Raw genomic sequence first — 6,865 nt, forward strand, 5'->3', positions numbered from 1 at the left:
AAGTACAATCATAACAAAAGAACATACTAAATTATACCAATGATAACTAACGCATTGTTCTAAAAAAAAGGTGATAATAAATTGGGTATACAAGCATAATATAAATTTGATGTGAGATTACACGGCTTAGCAATTTGTTTGCTGAAGTTGCGTTTTGTAACCAGAATCTCTTACAGGGAGAGCATATAGTATGGGTACAACCACATCACAGTATGACCTTAATAAAACAAGCTAGTTTTAAGGTAGTCAGTACTTTAGTATGTCAATTTAAAAGACTACTGTGTACTTACATTTTCCCATTACTTTCATATTGTGATATTCTCACTTGAAAGGTAATGCAAACTATTTTCAAGTAAAGATAGTTATAAACTAGGGAAAACTTACATCATTACAAGCGACAATCAGAACAGTCGAGTCATAGTACATTCAATAGAAAGGGGCCTATAATGCTAACTTTATGATTAATTAGTTTATACATCAGGGATATATCTTAATCGGATCCGACAGGTAGTAGGATGTGTGCTTTGAGCTTCATTTCCTGTTCCTTGTTTGGTTGTGGGCTTAGAGCAGATTCACCCAGCCTACTATCTATCTGATCTTAGCTATATATATATATATATATATATATATTTACTATCTATCTGATCTTAGCTATATATATATATATATATATATATATATATATATATTTCGTTTACACTAAGTAATCATAAGGAGTACCAGGTATGGGTCAGGTCATAGTACACTAATTCAATACACCGTTTTCTAGTACAAAACATACTTTTCAAATAGAACATTTGGTAAGCAGAACTAGAAACATACCAGAAAAAGGGTTTAATCCATTTTATTAAACCAGTATAACTTAAAGGACCTTTAGTGGTTAATTCTATAATACCTTAGTTTATACATCAGGGTTATATATAATTAATACCCGATAGGTAGTTGGATGTGTGCTTTCTTCCTTACTTCCTGTTCCTAGTTTGGTTGTGGGGTTGGGCAGATTCACACAATTAACTATCCGTTCGATATTAGATTATCTATAGCTTGTATAAACTAAGTGATTATAGAAGGAACTATTGTGGTTACTATTTTAACTAAAGGAAATAAGGGTTTAATCTATTTTATTAAACCAGTATAACTTAAAGGACCTTTAGTGGTTAATTCTATAATACCTTAGTTTATACATCAGGGTTATATATAATTAATACCCGATAGGTAGTTGGATGTGTGATTTCCGCCTTACTTTCTGTTCCTTGTTTGGTTGTGGGCTTAGGGCAGATTCACACAATTAACTATCCGTTCAATATTAGATTATCTATAGCTTGTATAAACTAAGTGATTATAAAAGGAACTATTGTGGTTACTATTTTTACTAATGGAAATAAGGGTTTAATCTATTTTATTAAACCAGTATAACTTAAAGGACCTTAGGTGGTTAATTCTATAATACCTTAGTTTATACATCAGGGTTATATATAATTAATACACAATAGGTAGTTGGATGTGTGCTTTCCGCCTCATTTCCTGTTCCTTGTTTGGTTGTGGGCTTAGGGCAGATTCACACAATTAACTATCTATTCGATATTAGATTATATATAGCTAGTATAAACTAAGTGATTATAGAAGGAACTATTGTGGTTACCATTTTTACTAAAAGAAATAAGGATTTTCTTAAAGAATGTTTTCATCAAATATAAAGGAACTATTACAGTTAAATCCGTGAGTACCAAGTGAATACGCCATGGTTATATACAACGATGATCTAACAACCAATGGACTGTGTGCCTTCCGCCTCATTCCCTGTTCCATGTTTGGTTGTGGGCTTAGGGCAGATACACACAATCGATTGTTTGTTTACTTTGGGTTTTATATAACTTGTATCCATTTAGTACTCATAGAAAGGATTGTAGAGTTATTTTTACTTATCTTTCATGAAAGCAGGAAATATAGGATTTTCTGGAGGAATAGGCAAACTTTTCTAAAAGAACTTACAACTTATTTACAACTTGCTTACATCACAAAAATCTTATGAACTCACCAGCTTAAGTGCTGATCTACTCTTTCAAAATAACTTGTATTCTCAGGAGACCAGTAGACAGGTACGCGCACTGGGATTCAGAAGATGGAGCATAATAGCTTCATGTCTTATTTTGTTATTTACTTGGTAGTCTATGTTTTGTGAACCACATACTTTGTAAACACTTTCTTTCTAATGAAATGGTTGTTTATTACTTTGATTACTATGATGCATGACTTGTGATACTAAACATGACGTCCTCCACCCCCCGAACGTTTCCGCCGTTCCGGTTTTGGGCTGTGACAGATTGGTATCAGAGCATTGTTTATAGTGAACTAAGTATATCAACCGATAAAAGATATAGAACTATAAATACAATGGGGCCGAAGTGCTCTCGATAATATTATATTTTAAAAACATAACAATACCTTATAAAAGTATACATACATGCTTATACATATATACATACTAGAACAAGTATCACAAGAAGAACATAACATAAGTATTTAAAGGTTGAACACTGCGGTCAAACCTGGACAATTATGTAATCATAGCTAGGATCAATATAGCCTGATCAACTATATTCATTTGAGATGTGACCGACATGTGTTTGGGAGTGATGTGGTGTTGCAACAGTCTTAAAACTTACCTAACGCTAGTCAAGGGATTTATAGATCAGTCCATAAGATTAAGATACTATGGGTGTATTTTATGATACTATAACAAACAACAAGTTTAAAATATACCAAGTACATTACATTAAAATACTATAGGAGTATTTTAGGCACTATATAAATAACTTATGTGATAATTTAAAAGACCCTTACGGATAGGTCTATAATTTTGGAGTGTATACTTCCAAGGTTTTATATAATTGAGATTTTATAGACTGAGAATTTGTGATCTATGCTTCACTACCTGTTCCTTGTTTGGTTGTGGTTTTGGAGTAGGATCACTTATTCGAAGGTCTATTTAATCTTAAATTATATACAACTTGTATACATTGTGCAATTATAGGAGGACTCTGTAAGGATCACCCCACAATGTTTCACTTAATCTCATAGATTCTTTAGTCACTTCCATTCCCACACGACAAACCCAGATAGATGTAACCACTACCTCATAGCAGTCAAGAAGAGTCAAGGAGGAATAAGGGCAGGTTCATGAGAAATTTTCAAGGAAGGATCAGCCGAAGTAACCAAAACGTTTTATGCGTCACACTAAATTGTAGAAAAATGCTCATTTTTTTTTATGATTTTTAGAAGTCTCTAACTTGTGTGAAAATGCTCATATTCACAGACTGGTCCGAATTCGTTTCTGGATTGATAGACAGTTTTATAAAAATCACCATAAATTGTAGAAAAATCTTATGGAGATGTGCAAGTAGTCATTAGAAAGTTATAAACCTGAACTACTTGCATATAAAACATTTTTGAAAGATATTAAATTTAAGATGGTCAAAACAGTCTGTGAATAGGACTCAACTTTTCTGATGAAATCTGTTGTTTGAGTTTAGTTAAGTTTTTGGTGTATTAACTTGTATTCCCCCCTTAAAACTAGAAGAAAACATGAAAATATAGGGGTATGAACTCACCTTGAGTGATTTCCTTAGATGATTGCTGAAGAAAAGAGGTTTCCAAGTCAAGAACACTTGGTACTGGCTTGGAGAGTTGAAGATCTAAGAACAAATATGGCGATATTTGTTATGAGAGATCCATGAATTGAGTGAAGGTTTGAAGAATGTTCAAATGTAGGATGAGGATACTTACTAAATATGAGTGAAAAGCTCAATATCAGCCTTGGAGTCTCGAGTTCTTAGAGAGGGAAAGTGAGAGAGAGGTGTTTGCTTCTTGGTGAGAGAGTGAGTAAAGTGGAAGGGGAGATGAGGGTTTTCCAGCTTTTGATCAAGTTATCTAGTTGGAGGGGAGGTGTGAGAAGACAAATAGTTGACTAGGTAGGGATGAATAGTGACTGGAGGTTGTCCTAAGTGGGTATGGGGGATAGCTTGTGTCATACTCCATGAAAAGTCAACACTCCAACACAATATCTTACACAATAGATATTATTATTAGTTTAAGATTTCCCCCAAAATGTGATTAAAATATGAAAATATAGGGTCTTATATGTCAAAATACGAGTTTGGGTGAAAATCCCATGTTAAAATCATGATAAACGAGCTTAAAACGCGAAACTACTCGAAAACCGGGATCAAGAGGCGAACATGCGAGGTCTGAGGTGAGGGTTCGGTCCTTGGAGCTTAGAACCGCAGGTAGGTTCGGTCTATGGGCTGGGAACTGAAAGTGGTTTCGGTCCAAGAAGACTTGCGTGCGAAACTGCTCGAGTGGGAACCGAAGGCACATGGGAAGTGAAATGGACCGAAAGTGAAATGGACCGCAAGTAGGAGGGGCTTCGGTCCGAAGGGACTTGACCCGAACTGAAAGTGAGTTCGGTCCTCAAAGGGGAGTTTGGTTCTTGGCAGGTTCGGTCCCTAAGGCTAGTTTCGGTTCCTAAGAGGTTTCGGTCCTTATAGGGAGGTTCGGTTCCTAGGAGGTTTCGCCCCTTTAAGGCTAGTTTCGGTTATATATGGCTGATTTTCGAGAAATCTTCCCGTTTTGAGTTGTTTTGACTAAATTAAGGTCGGGATGCCCCGAGTGATTATATGAAGTTGAAAGAGATTTTGAGAGAGATTTGGGAGAGATTTAGATAGAGTGAGAGAGATTGAGAGAGACTTTGTTTGTGACCTTTGCGAGTGTTTAACGTCGAAATGCAAGGTTTGTAAATGTCGTTTTGCCTTGTTACACTCTCCTGAAGGGTATGTATTAATGTTTTGTCAAGTAGTTACATCATTTTACCCTGATTAGGGTCTAGATTTTCCAAACACGGGATATCCCAAAGTGATAATTTTCATTAAGATAGTGAGTTGTGCAATAGTAAGCATGATGTAGAACCTAATATACGAAGGTTAATTGAGTTGACCGGTTTGACTTGTTGACTTTATTTGACTTTGACTTGACCAGAAATTGACGGTTGTCACATCATCCCACCGTTAGAAGGAATTTCATCCTGAAATTAGCGTTTTGATTGGGACTTCAAGCGTTTGGGAAGAGGTGTGGGTATTTTTATTTCATGTGATCTTCGCGTTCCCAGGTGAACTCGGGTCCTCGTTTAGCGTTCCAACGGACCTTCACTATAGGGATGCGACTCTGTTTTGTTCTCTTGATCTCTCGATCCATGATTTCTACCGGTTCTTCCACGAAGTGGAGACTCTCATTGATTTCAATCTCGTCAAGAGGAATAACGAGAGTTTCGTCAGACAAGCACTTCTTCAAATTGGACACATGGAAGGTAGGATGTACACTATTAAGTTCTTGCGGTAGTCGAAGTTTGTATGCTACCAAGCCAATCATGGAAAGGATTTCGAACGGCCCGATGTACCTTGGATTTAGTTTACCATGTTTACCAAAACGTATTGTTCCTTTCCATGGTGAGACCTTCAGAAGCACCCGGTCCCTAACCTAGAATTCCAAGGGTTTGCGTCGTTTATCGGCGTAGCTCTTTTGTCGATCTCGAGATGCTTTCAGTCTTTCTCGAATTTGTACGATCTTTTCCGTAGTCTCCCTTATGATTCCAGGGCCAGTGAGGGTGCTGTTAGGGACTTGCCCTTTTACTAACTGTGTATCTCCCACTTCAGCCCAACACAGTGGTGATCTACACTTGCGGCCATAATGAGCTTCAAATGGCGCGACCTTGATGCTAGTATGATAGTTGTTGTTGTACGAGAATTCAATAAGTGGTAAGTGGGTATCCCACGCTTTACCGAAGTCAATAACACAAGCACTTAGCATATCTTCCAAGGTTTGAATAGTTCTTTCGCTCTGCCCGTCGGTTTGTGGGTGGTAGGCCGTACTCATGTCTAGCCTGGTCCCTAGAACTTTCTGTAAGAACTGCCAGAACCGTGAAGTGAATCTACTATCTCTGTCAGAGATAATGGATATCGGCACACCATGTAGTCGTACAATCTCTTTGATGTACGTCCTAGTCAATTTTTCCATCTTGTGGGTCTCCTTTATTGGCAGGAAGTGCGCGGATTTGGTCAATCTATCGACAATTACCCAAATGGTATGAAGACCACCCGTTGTCTTAGGCAGTTTGGTTATGAAGTCCATGGTTATTCATTCCCACTTCCATTCGAGTATCACAGGTAGCTGTAGTAGATCCGAAGGCTTTTGGTACTCTACCTTAACTTTGGCGCAAGTCAGACACTTGCTCACGTAGGTAGCGATTTCGGCTTTCATGTTCGGCCACCAGTAGAGTTTCTTCAGGTCTAGATACATCTTGTCCGAACCGGGATGTACCGAGTATCGATTTTTGTGTGCTTCGTTCAGGACGACGTCCCTGAACCCGTCGAATTTCGGTGTCCATATTCGGTTCATGAGATAACGAGCTCCGTCATCCTTGACTTCTAGATTCTTATCCATTCCTCTTAATGCTTCACCTGTCACATTCTCAGGCTTCAAAGCTGCCAGCTAGGCCTCTTTGATTTGCATGGACAGGTGCGAATGGATTGTCATGGTTAATGACTTTACTCGGTGACCCGAGTATTCTTTTCGACTTAAGGCGTCAGCTACCACGTTGGCTTTACCTGGGTGATAACGAATCTCACACTCGTAATCATTCAGTAGTTCTACCCACCGTCTCTGCCTCATGTTGAGCTCTTTTGATTGAGGATGTGCTGAAGGATTTTGTGATCGGTAAAGATAATACACTTTGTTCCGTAAAGGTAGTGCCTCCAGATCTTTAGGGCGAATACTACTGCTCCCAATTTGAGGTCATGTGTGGCGTAGCTGA

The sequence above is a fragment of the Lactuca virosa genome, chromosome 4 (genome assembly GCF_052849685.1).
Source record: "Lactuca virosa cultivar CGN04683 chromosome 4, Lactuca_virosa_CGN04683_v6, whole genome shotgun sequence".
NCBI lineage: Eukaryota > Viridiplantae > Streptophyta > Magnoliopsida > Asterales > Asteraceae > Lactuca > Lactuca virosa.